Here is a 13,324-nt window from a genome sequence, read left to right as displayed (position 1 = left end):
CTAGCTTTTTTTCATCCATATGCGCGTATTGTTTTACACACACGAGAACCTGGCTCTTCTGTCATGCTTGGTCTCTGAACAGGGTTAAATTTCGCTTGTCTTATGTAGACACATTACAGACAGTGGACATCGCTGCTGTTGTCTATCCGTTGGCTCGGACGACTGACTGTTTCGAGGCAGCGGGGAAACTGCGAACAATAGTTTTCGTAAGAGTAGAAAGGGGCAGCGTCTGGTGTTTTTTTTAGCAAGGAGCTTTAACGGCAAGCAGGTTAGAAAAAGTTTATTGAAGGTTAAGCTAGTTCCTAAAAAAATTGTGATAACCTTGTTCCATTGTTTCGGAGCATGTGCATTTCGAATACCCGAGACAGTTTCTCTTCTATCACTCACTCTCTCTTCTTGCGTTATAGCGTGCAATCACGCAAAACCTCGCCCGTCGGGAGCGAGAATTTGGTTCGTTTTTGAATTTATTTACGCCGTTTCAAGAAAGCGTAAGCGAAAACGGGCCCACAAGAGGGGGGGAGGGGGAGGTGGAAAGATGCTCCCTCTTCAGCACGTGGCAGGGTCTTGTCGGCGTGGCTTATAAGATTGCCTGCCATTAGGTGAAGGAACAGTCTGCCGGCTACCGTGTCCGAGGTAGTCCAAAACATGACACTCTCGACCTTTATTTTCACGGCCATCTTGTTTGCCGTGGTACCCACACCATTAGTGGCCCAGTATCATGGAGCGGTAAGTACCAAGGTGGATATAAAACGCAGCCATCCATTTACGGTCCGGGTGCTGCAATGTGCGCAACACTGGAATACGCAGGCAGCGGAAATAGTCGACATGAGCCGTTGGGTTTGAAGGTGAATTCTCCTTAAGAAGGCTTGGTCCCGAGTGCAGCTTCACCGTGCTCGGGAGCAAGTTGCTCCTGAAGAGTCAGCAACAGCTATAGATGTACCGCATGGCGCACCGATAATTTATCTCACCGAACAAGCCGTACCCCTCCTTCCTTTGGTGAGATCCAAAAGCAGAGTAGATCCAATTTTAAAGAACATGCAGCCTGAGTACAACAAAGAAAGGCGCGAAGCGCGCACAATATATTCAATCGACGTACAGCCGACCACAAAATTTTACAAAACACGATGTCTGAGAAAAAGCTCAATATCTGCGCAGCCTCACGACGTAGCCTAGTATTCGTATTTACAGCCTCTACCAGTATACGTGAACAACATTGTGATGTTAAATTTTTTTCTGGCTACTGTTGCATGCTGCTCGGTAATTGAACGTTTTCTCAAATACCGTGGTCCGTACACTTTTTCGGTGCACTGTACTCCAATAAAGCTAGGTACAATACGTACTACACGGACGTAGATGAGTATGCAGACACGACCGGGCAGCGCTACCAAAGGAGGTACGCCGTAGCAGTCATGAACGCCATCTCCCAGTAGCAAATAACCGTTTCGGGATCTCTCACCTCGGCCAAAATGTTAGCAGTGGGGTCGCCCTCGCTCACGCAGAGCAGTTGCAAAGGGACTCGGTCGTGGTCACGGACTTCCGGAAGGCATATCGTCTGTTTATAAGAGGCGCATGACTGCGGCTACCATAGCGACAATCTCCATATCATTGAACCACCGCCATCGCCTACTCTGATGCCCATGACACGCGGGGGTACAGGGGAACGAACAGGCACGAACAAAGTGAGAGGGTCTACTAACCGAACGACGGCGTCCTCTTCTAACATACACTAGCGTTATCCCTCACAAAATCCCGTCATTTTTATTGTCTCAGATACCCTTGCTCATAAGCGCGCACTCCCCAGACTATACCCGCCGCCTCACCGACAACTTACCGGTGCTGTGCCACACTGCGTGCCTATCATCGAGGCAATGGGCGCTCCCCCTTCCCTCCCTCCAACCGCTCGTTCTTCTGAAGTGGTTGGCCTTGCCACAACATGCAAAGTTTCTCGAAATTGCCAGCCCCTCTTTTTGGGTCGTGCTGAGGAGTTAGGTGGCAGAAAGCAGCTCAACGAACCTGCTATATGTACATACTGTATAGAGCTTTTCGTCTCCTCTTCGTCTGCTCCAAGTGTCCGTCTCTAGACTTCGACCCCGAGTCGCAATAGAGGATGGCAGCTATGGGATTGACGAAGTAATATCTCAACAGCGGATGGCCAGCTGTGAGATACGAGGCCGTGGACGCCTGCTAAACCGCTCGATGACAGCTACGAGACCAACCGTCGTCAATCACTTTGGCTGGGTGAGTGCCTGATGTTTGCTTTCATGCCGCCAGACCTCTCTAGCACAGGCAGATGTTAGGAGAGTGTTTAGTTGTTTTTTTGGTAAACTATGAATTGAGAATTTATCTAATTCAAACAATGGAGTTTAGTTTGAAGCGAGGATAAATTTAGTGGACCAGCAATGCGAGGAGGGAGATCGCGATGAAAGAATTCCTAGTTCAGGACCTCATTCAAATTTGAGAGGAGTTGGGCATTTCCGCCGGCTCTGAAAAAGCAAGGAACTCGATTCTCGACGTGATACAGGCCGATGACGTGATGATCGAGGAAGTTGTCGAGGCTTGGGGCATGATTGTTGAGCGAAAGCTGGAGGCAAATGAACGCGAGAGACGGGACAGGCGCGAGCTAAAAGGAAAGGAGCACGAAAGTCCTGACGAAAAGGCATGGCGAGGAGGCGGTTGAGAAATTCAAGCATAGATATGGCGTAAAGGACGATTTGACTTCCACAATTTCAAGGCCGGCAAGAGCATGGTTACTTTTCTTGCGGACTTCAAAAAACTTTGCGAAGAAGAAGGTGTCAACCGGGACCTTTGGTCCGAGCGGTTGATCCTGTTGCTCCCTTGTAATCTCGCGTGTGTTTTGGACAACCCGCTTGATGAGGAGAATCGCGACTACGATGAGGCAAAGGTGGCTTTGCTGACGCATTTTGATGCTCTAAGTCAGGCCGACTGCGAAGGACGAGATGACAGCGACAAGGTCGAGCCTGTCGAGGAGAGACCGCAGGGTGAGCCGGCTAGCTCAGGTGGCGTCGGATGCAGTCATGTTCTATCAGAGGCACAGGCATCTAGCGACGACCACGAGCCTAGCTTGGTTTTGCCGCCCGGAGCGATGTCGTTGCGACGAGAAGGCAGCGAACCTGGGAGTACGAGCGCCGAGACCGCAAGCATTGTCAGGCGCGCCGAGGCCAAACGACGAAAGCGCGAGCCGAGAAAGTCGGACTCGGGCGGCGATACGAGCCGGGTCAAGCGCACCAACCGCCAAGACCTTAGGAAAGAGCCGAGTGGGCCAACTCCGAAGCTTAGGTGGTTGCCGAAATCTAGAATAGGCTCGACGCACATCGGGAAAGAAAGAATTTCGCAGAAATTGATACGCCGCAAATGCCGCCTATGTTCAGTAGTGTCAAGGAATTGTAAGCAGAGGAACGCAGCGAAGCGTTCGGTATGCTCGAAAGTCTGTTTTAACGGTCGCTCGCTTCATGCGGGAAAGAAAGGCGACTGCCTAGCGCACAAACGGATCGCATGGGCATGGGTCCGTGAATGCGCCGCTTTCCCAGTATTTGGAGGCCGCCGATCAAAAGAGTCTCAAGTGCCTCGGGTAACTCACTGTTTTTCTTGTCTCGCGATTGGACAGTGTGCAGACTCAGGAATGATCGACCCACTCGAGCGCGTCTGAAAGGGTTAAGATGTAAAGAGCGCATTGTTTTAGGCTGTTAGGCTTTTCTGTTCGCGATAAACAGAAATTTTGTTTGTTGTTGATTTTTTTTACTGAGACCTGATTGGTGAACGCTTGACTAAAGAAAGCGTCAGTGCTTCCGTTTCTTTGTTGTATTTACACATACCTAGGCCAGCAAGAGCCTAAATGCTTAATTTCGATTGACTGGTTTTAAGTATCGTACGCGTTAGTTGTGTCAGTTGCAGAATTTTGATTCACCTCTGTTTTCATGTCCATCGCTCGAGTTTCAGTATTTGTTTCTTAATTGGTTACAACTGTTTTTGGGCTTTAAAATATGTGGTACTCGTTTTGCCGAGTGCATTTAGCCCGCTCTGATTGATGAGCTATTTCGGTTGATGGTTACAGTTGTGGGATATCAGTCCGGACTTTTGCGAAGTGGCGCCCAAGCGCACAGATTAGCAACGCTCAGCCTTTATGTCATGGCTTTCGGGGGCAAAATTAGATCATCTCCGGCAACCTCGGTCTTTACCAACCTTCCCGCATTACAGTCGAGAATCGCTTACGAAACAATTCTGATCTGATTAACTCTGTCACGCGTTGAAAATTAAGGAAAGGTCCATATTTCGTTTTTCTTCTCTCTCAAATACGTGTCTCCTGTTGTTCAGAAGCCTTTATATATATGTTTTCGTTTAGCGTAGCCATATTTCAGAAAGTGCTTTGTTTATTGATTTTGGTCTGGCGGTTTGAAGTGCATTCCGAGGGTGCTTGCTTTGGTCGGAGTGGTTTGGCGTTGCTGATTCTCGGTCGTTCCAGTGGACCTCTCAGGGCCGGTCAACAGGGAAGACCACTGGCGGGAAACAGCGATAACGCCTATGCCTCCAATAAATAGTGACGTCGCTGAACTAGCGCATCCAATTCTCCCAGCTGCGTCGGACAGCTAAAAGTCTAAAATCTAAAAATGCCAAACTATCTAAAAATCTAAAGAAATGCCAAACGCCGTGTATCCCACGCGCTAGTACTATAGCGCCAATTGCCCTTGGTGCGGTGGCATATCCACCGTAACACGTGTAACCTGTGAGTGCACTAAGCACCCTCATAGGTCAAATAATAGTAATGCAATAGAGCAGTGGTAGGCACAGCTCGCCCGCTCCGACCTGGCAAGGCAAAAGTCCTTAATTAGCCAGATCAGGCCGATGACAGAGGCCAGTGGTGCCTTAGGCTGAGGTGCTCCGACCACCCCTGTATCGTTTCCTGTTGTCACAAAAGTGTGCATAATCAAAGCGCGCGTCGGGTATCCCCCGAGCCAGTAAAATGCACGTCAACCTCGCGACAGCTTCGACAGAGCTGCCGACAGAACAGCCGACGCGACCAGCGGAGACTAGAAGCATATTTAGCGCCAGCAAACAAGGACGGAAGGGAGGCGACAACACAATGCGCTAACTTCAACAACTTGATTTTCATAGCATCATTGCATCATTGCACCATTTCCTGAAAATCAAGTTGTTGAAGTTAGCGCATTGTGTTGTCGTCTACCTTCCGTCCTTGTTTGCTGGCGCTAGATATGCTTTCAATTTACCAACACGCCCAACAAATGGCGAGACTAGAAGCTTCGGCAAGATACGCGAAGGTTACAGTCGAGCGTGCTGCTAACAGTGCTGCTAACCTTACGACAGTGTGCTAACAGTGCTGCTAACCCTTACGATTGTGCGCGCCAAGCCAGTGCGGAGGTCGGAACTTCAAGGTAACCAGTGTGGACGATTAAAAAAAAAAGGTCATATTCACCTATACCACGTACACCTTCATGAAAAACTTGAAGACCGAGATTTCGAAAACAGACTTGACTTTGCCAATTGCGTTTTCACGAAATGTTAGGAACCGGACTTTCTCACTCGCGTGCTTTGGACGCATGAGGATAATTTCTCCAGAAACGCTCAAGTTAGTCTTCACAACGCGCACTACTGGAGTGGTAGGAATCCCCACTGGCTGACACAAACACAACACCGGTATCAGTGGTCATTTAATGTGTAGTGCGGTATTTTTGATCGCGACATCATTGCACCCATCTTTTTTGGCAGCACACTAATGACGCAACGCTACGTCAACGACATCCTCGAGGGAGCCGTGAACGACGTCTGTTGCAACGTTCCAGTTGCGCACCTTCGGAACATCTGGTTTCAACACGGTGGTGCTCTTGCGCATAGTAGTAGTCAGTCTCGAGCGTGGCTCGACAAGCTGTTTCCTGGACAGTGGATAGTAGCAGCACGGACCAACACCCTGCATGGTCTGCATGGTCGCCGGACATGACACTGCTGGTCTTCTTGTGGGGTTACGTGAAATATCGCGTGTATAACAGCGAAACTACCACACCGGGCGCCCTAAGGGCAAAAATAAGCAGCGTCTGCCGCGAGATTCCGACGCCGTTGGGCAAAGCTGCAACAGCACAAGTGTTAGGAAGAAGCAAGTACTGTATTGCTTCAGACGGTGACCTTTCTTTAGCAAGTGCTATAAGTGTCAGTGGAAAATAACCGCTCAGAACAGGTATAAAACGTGACTGTTTAACGCACCTTCATGATGTCCAGCCTATCCTTAAAAAAAGAAAAGGTTGCGACAACGATATAAGTAAGTAAACCCGCCGTGGTTGCTTAGTGGCTATGGTGTCGGGCTGCTAAGCGCGAGGTCGTGGGATTGAATCCCGGCCACGGCGGCCGCATTTCAATGGGGGCGAAAACACCCGTGCACTTAGATTTAGGTGCACGTTAAAGAACACCAGGTGGTCTAAATTTCCGGAGTCCCCCACTACGGCGTGCCTCGTAATCAGAAAGTGGTTTTGGCACGTAAAACCCTGTAATTTTATTTAATCTTAGAAATGGGTAAAAACCTGCTTTGTTTTGCCTCTTTTCCGGAGTTCAAAAGACAAGAAAGGTAAATGGCTAAACGAGCTGCACCTTTGGATGTTTCTTTGTGGGTGGCTGAGACGCCTTACGTACGTTTGGTTTATTTATTTTTTTTATTGAAATCAACTCCCGAGTAGCTCGTTTCTGTTCTTTCGAGAGCTGCATTTTTTTCTTTTTACGCGATCTTGCGCGTTGTCTTTCTGTAACATTGGTTGAATTTCTTTTGTGGCTTTGTTTCATGATACGCGAAGGTGAAAGGTATCCCGAGTGCCTCATGATTCTGACACTTATCGCACCACGCTAGTTAAGTCGCGAAGCCTCTTGAGCCATCCTACGCGACGAAGCCTTGCACGATGCGGCGATAAACGAGCGCAGCCTATATCTTTCGAGGGTTGCTTGGAGACACCTGAGTAGCGGCGCACGAGCGCGCGTCCATTTCACATTTGGCGTATTTCGCGGGTTTTTGCTTCTTCTTAAAAAAAAAAACACAACCAGGCACACTTCAGCATGAAATAAATGCTCGATTCGGAAGTTAGGTGCCCCACAACTTTGTAATTCACATGCTTCCGATTCAAGCAATTATCAAAATATCCACTAATTAAACGCAACTAATCAGAAAATTATGGGGTTTAAGGTGCCAAAGCCACTATCTGATAATGAGGCATGCCGCAGTGGGGCACTCCGGAAATTTCGGCCACCTGGGGTTCTTTAACATGCACCTAAATCCAAATCCAATCCAAATCCACGAACCAAACCGACAAATTGCCGAACAAATGCACACTATAAAAGTAAGGAGAAAATATCGCCGCAGTAATGGAGCCGATTTGATTTTCAAGGCATCAAACACTCTGGCGAAACGTTGGATGGAGTGACATGTACTGCTCATTTTTTCATAGGGTTTTACGAGCCAAAGCCACGATCTCTTTATGAGGCACGCCGTAGTGGGGAGCTCCGGATATTTGGACCACCTGGGGTTCATTAACGTGTACCTAAATCTAAGTACACGGGTGTTTTGGCATGTCGCCCCAAATCGAAATGAGGCCGCCGTGATCGGGATTCGATCCCGCGACCTCGTGCTTAGCAGCCCGACACCATAGCCACTAAGAAACCACGGCGAGTGATTAATTAATTAATACCTCGTGACGAAAAAAATACTGGCTGTAAGTACACACGACTGCGGCTACTAGGCAGTCGGTATGATTTCTCTCGAGCTCTTGGGTTTCTTAAAAATCTTGGTCCAAGTTAACTGGAACACCTGGCATAAGGGTTGGAAGTTGGCGCAGTCGATCAGGCTCCCAGGTGGGGACGCAGTCAGAAACACGAAACTTTCAGCCATTCTATCACTGGCCTTTTTAATTGCAGCGGTGCCAGCACCAACGCTTACCCGTGATTATGCGGTGGCAAGTCCAGAACTAAGTTCCTTCTCTGGTAACCATTCGTGTGATGTTCGATTTTTAGGTATTGAAAGACAGGACGATCGCTCATAGCACCGTACTATGAACATAAGCTCTCGCAAACTCTAAAAAAGCAAGTTTATACATTCTGTGGATTCTCTATAGACTTTAAGCAGATTGCTTTGCAGCCTTACACACTCGCACTCTTTTCAGTAGAACTATACATGCTGTTTGTACACGCAAGCTTGTTAAGGAGTATTTTTCTTCGGAGGCCTTTCTTTCTTTCTCAAGTCTATTTCGATCCAGTGTCTTACAATGCCTCGTATGCGGAAAGCCTGTAGACAGTGGTGAATAAAGAGAGCAAAAACTTAGGTCGACCCGTTGTCTATACAGAATTCATAGTAAAATATTTGTGCACTAAGTTTTAAGATCTTTGCAAATAATTTTTGGCGAGGAAAAATGCAATTACACTGTAAAATAATTTACACCCTAAAAAGTGAACAAGGGTGTAAATGTGTTTATAACTCACACCCTTAGGGTGTCAGTTATATAAATCACACCATAAGGGTTTGAATTAGACATATTTACACCCTTTTTCGCTTTTAAGGGTGTAAATTATTTTACAGTGTACGCTGAACGCTGCACCTGGTAACGGCGGAACCATGGTTTGGCTTCCGTGGACATTAACAGTTTTTTTCTGGACGCACAACACGATGACATCTTGCGGCCAGGTGACCCTACATCTGCTCACACGACTTTCTTAAACAGAAAGGTTCACCAGCTTACTCGGGAGGATCTGTTGGTCCGCCTGAACCGCTTGTTGGCGGATACGATGCCCAAAACCTGCCGGGCGTCTACACGGGATCGATGCCGGGCCTTCATCCAGAAATGCCAGGGGGCCCCTACGGAATCCTGGTGTACTTCCAGGCTTTGCAGCGACTTCATCCGGTGAGCAATCGGATGCAGCTTACTTGGGAATCTGCGTGTGAAAACGGCATGCCATTTGTGAAGTACCTAGCGATAGCTCAGTTCTTAAGCCTATTATCTGCGCTTTGCGTGCATGACAACGTAACTGGGAATCATTGCAAACGAAAACTAGCTTAGCACCTCTAGCGAGATGTTCGGCTGCTATTATCCAGAGTTGATTATCTTTTTTTGTTTTCGCCAGGCTAAATGTCTTAAGCATCGATGGCTGCTTAAGTCTTTGCTGACACGTTGTTACGATTATTTGTCGATGAGTTGTGCAGACACTAGCCTGAGATTTTGTCAGCGTGAAAGACTTAAAATAAAAGGACCAGCAGACTTGAACAATAGCTCCGCTATGTAACTGCGGTATCAGCAAGCTCTGCCGCATGCCGCCATCTTGCTTGCTCGCTCTTTATGCGATAGCGCCTTCCTCCTACAGCGGATTGGTCAAGAAGCCAGCGGATAAGCAGAGCACGAGATGTAAAACTGAGAAAACAAAGTAAGGCAGGGTTAGATGAAATTCTGCCAAATAACATGAAAGAAGACTAATTTAGGACGGTTATTTAAAGAAACGTGCGATTGAATACCATCGCTTCCACAAGAACTTGATGAGGACAGCTATATAGGCTTCTTGGTGTGGCATTTATACCTGCTACCTTCTTGCGCTACAACGAAGTAGTAGAAGAACTTCTGTGCGCTAAAATATTGCTTGCTGTAGTCTTCAACGCACCTGCACAGACGGTTTCACCTTCAGAGTCTGCGTGGGCATAAAATGCAACATAAATTTCCAAGCACCGGTAAATGCCAGATAGCGTGCTGATCAGCGCGTCTGACGCCTGATTGCATATTGCGGTACGTAGTGGAGTCAGTGCAAAGTCCCACAGGGAGGCAAATTTTAACGTGTTAGCGTTATAGCTGCACAGCACTCGCTTTGTAGGGCAACCGCCTGTCGACAATATGTGGGTCCACAACGAAGGAAGCGCCGTCTAACACAGCGTCTGAAAGCGCTAGCTGTCACGAGGGAAGAATACGAGAAACGAGCACGTGGCGCCCACGCCAGGCGAGTTTCAAAGAGCGACTTTAATTAATTTAATATTTGGGGTTTTACGTGCCAAAACCACTTTCTGATTATGAGGCACGCCGTAGTGGAGGACTCCGGAAATTTTGACCACCTGGGGTTCTTTAACGTGCACCTAAATCTAAGCACACCGGTGTTTTCGCATTTCGCCCCCATCGAAATGCGGCCGCCGTGGCCGGGATTCGATCCCGCGACCTCGTGCTCAGCAGCCCAACACCATAGCCACTGAGCAACCACGGCGGGTAAAGAGCGACTTTGGTACGTGAGAAGTGTACATGCGATCGTGGTCTAATGTTAGAGCAATGGACTACAGCGCTGGCAGACAATTTAATCACACTGTAGCTCATAAATTTCTTTATACCATTCTTGGGGGTCTTCGCCAGCTTTGCAGCTCTACGACAGATAAATCGAGGTGTATTCAGCGTTCGTGAGCAGCGGTCGCGACGTCACAATCATCAGCTTTGCAGCTCTACGACAGATAAATCGAGGTGTATTCAGCGTTCGTGAGCAGCGGTCGCGGCGTCACAATCATCACGATGAGCTTCAACTTAAGTTAGCGCTGCTAATAAGTTCCGGCCTAATTTATTGCTTGTCTTCATCATATGGCGAAGTACTGAGCATGGCATATGGCGGGGTACTGACAAGAATGAGGTGGTGTGATGACGACGAGAAGTTGACGATAACACGATGTGTCGACGATGGCACATAAAAAAGAATTGACAAACTGACGAAGCAAACCCAGGGTAAATTGAAATAAACCTGTTATTAAAAATTGTTTTTCGTGAGGATATGGTTTTGTATTGCATGAAAAAATTATTTTGATTACGAAAGTTTGTAACACAGGTGGACATGCAAGTTTGCACGTTGAACGAGCATAAATGTAGTTTATGAATTTCCACTGGTTACATTTTTGATTACCGACTTTAGGTGCCAGGTGGTTTTGGCTGAACTGCGGCCAGAAAGTGCTGAAAGCGTAACATTTGGCTAGTAATTATGTTCCTTGCGTATTTTTTGATAATTAAGCATCAAAATGCGCTGGGTAACGCGTTGCTATTGCACTTATCGGTTTCCGGTTCGGCATATTTCATAGTGTGGAAACAAATTAAACCAAGCAGAATTGAATTTCGCTGCAGAGTCTAGTTACTAAATTCTCGAAACGTGTAAAGAATATAGTTTCTAGCAGCGTGTTATGCTTAATGTACGTTACAATTTCAATTCTGCCATTAAAACATGCGCCGTAAAGTGTTGTTATTACTGTCGATCATAGCTTACAATTTTATATCAGCCGCTGCTATGAAGCTGAGTATGTAAATATTGTTTTGTATCAGGTGGCCCACGCTTAACAATATGAGCCAGTTTTGGCAGAAACAGGCGGCATAGTTTTCGTTTAGCCACTGCAGTAAGTGCAGAGGCTTTGGCGTTTTGCTGGTGAGAACAAATTGCGCTTCGATTGGTGGCCCTCGAGCCGTATTTAGATAGCGGCGTTAAAACACGTTAAACAACCACAGCTGGGCAAATTAATCCTGAGCCATTTGAATTTGAATTTATTTGCAGCGAACTCTCACAAAGGCAATGCTGCGGGTGACCAGGAAAGAAAGCTGTTTAGGACAGCTTGAAACAGCGAACTCACTGCACGAACTCACAGCTTATTACAACGAACTCATTGTGCCAGTATGGGAACGTTGTAAACCTCGCAACTTAATTTTATTTAGTTTTTTTCTTTCGCAAACTGCTCCTAAGGCGCTGCCCTCGTGAAGTGTGGAGCGTATTTGCACAGCCAGGCATGTAAACTTATGTGGTGGCTTCTAAGCAGATTTCTTGTGATGTTTTAGTGAGCAAGTCTGCATAATGCTTGCTCCTTTTGCTTTTGCGTATTGCAGCTGAATTTGTACGCTCTGGGTCAGGCGTTGATCCGAGCGACGAGCAGCAGGGTGCAGAACGGAGGACCAGTGTATGGACATAGCCTTTACGGCGTTCCTTCTGGAAACCACTGGAAGCCAGGTACGCGAGAAGATACTGTACTCAAGAGCAGCAATATCCGGACTCGATCGCCAGGCTAAACCCTCATCTTGCTGCAGTCCACCCACCTCCATCCCTTTTGTTTTAGAGCGCAGCTAGGCACCCGTTCCTGCGTTGAGTGTCGGTGTCCTCGGCGTAACCGAACGAACCATCACAGTGAAGGATGAATGAGGGAACGAGGAGCGCAGCGGGGAATGAAAGACTGTGATAGCGAAGAGAGCGCTAGGAGGAAAGCGGAGGAGTGTGCAGCGGAACCATGAGGCGGAACGCGGAGGAGGAGGGTATTACGAAAGCGCGAGAAGAAAAGCGTACTGCCGCGCAAGACGGGCTTGCGGCGACGACCGCTACGAGATGGTGCCAGAGTAGCGCACGCTTCGTCTGTTCACAGATGACGCCATCGTTAAGGGATGAGGCGAGCGCGTCCACCGATATTGTATATGGAAACAAAGTGCTGCTTGAATGAAGGTCTGTCTGCGGCGGCTGCCGTGAATCGTGCCCATGCGTCACTCAAGCGCTGCCGCTCGCGATTAGCGAGGCAGTCACGCCGCACTTCGCTCCCTTTGCAACATGCCGCACGAGACAGATTGTCCGCGCCAGCTAATATATTGCGAAATGAAAACAAGTATAGGGCTGCGTTCAAATTTCCCGTTAAGGAGTATCGTAATCGTCGGCGAATTTTAAGGGGAAAGCCTAATAGTTCTACGTCACCGTGTGAGGCACAGAAAATCGAAGTGCTCGTGCCATTGCTCGCGCGTTCGCCGTCGTCTTCTTCCACATTGCTGTCACATCTATGCCGCTAATCATAGGAAAAATAGGCACAGTTAATTATTATAGAGTTAATAAAGGCATTCGAACCTACGAACTTTGGTGCCAATTAGGGCGAGGTCGATTAGCGCTGAGTAAATTAAGGTAGCTTTAATTAAAGGACTCGGACCTACGACCTTTAGTGGGAGAAAACAAGTAATAAGATGTAAGAAAGCATCTGAATTCAATAATTCATGTCTCTTGAGAGCGCAGGCTTTCGCCTTCACCCGCTGTCAATTTTTTTTTTGTGTCAGTGATACGAGGAATGCAGGTGTTGGTGTTGTCATTAAGCTATATGCAGGCGGCTGCTTTTCCGGCACAACTGTTCTTCGACAGAGATATCTTAACGCGATAGCGTTAAGGGCCCCGTGTCGCAGAGAATCCGTTGTCGGCGACGGCGTCCGGCGCCGGCAACTTCGTGAGCGAAAATTCCCGTATTTATTTAGGTATATGTATACGCCACTCTACCTGCCGTGGTTGCTCAGTGGCTATGGTGTTGGGC

At 47.8% G+C, this 13,324-nt stretch overlaps 1 protein-coding gene across 1 annotated transcript in view; it reads left to right on the top strand.

Moving 5' to 3' along the window:
- Positions 1–418: 418 nt before the first annotated feature.
- The window catches only part of LOC142589927 (uncharacterized), a 44,796-nt gene continuing 31,890 nt past the window's right edge, over positions 419–13,324 (top strand). The window contains exon 1 of the mRNA XM_075701641.1: positions 419–726. The gene's annotated coding sequence lies outside the window, so the exon portion shown is untranslated. The remainder of the gene's footprint in view (positions 727–13,324) is intronic.

This window comes from Dermacentor variabilis, chromosome 8 (assembly GCF_050947875.1).
Source record: "Dermacentor variabilis isolate Ectoservices chromosome 8, ASM5094787v1, whole genome shotgun sequence".
NCBI lineage: Eukaryota > Metazoa > Arthropoda > Arachnida > Ixodida > Ixodidae > Dermacentor > Dermacentor variabilis.
Note: the sequence above shows the minus strand (reverse complement) of the source record. Positions and strands in the feature narration are given on the sequence as shown.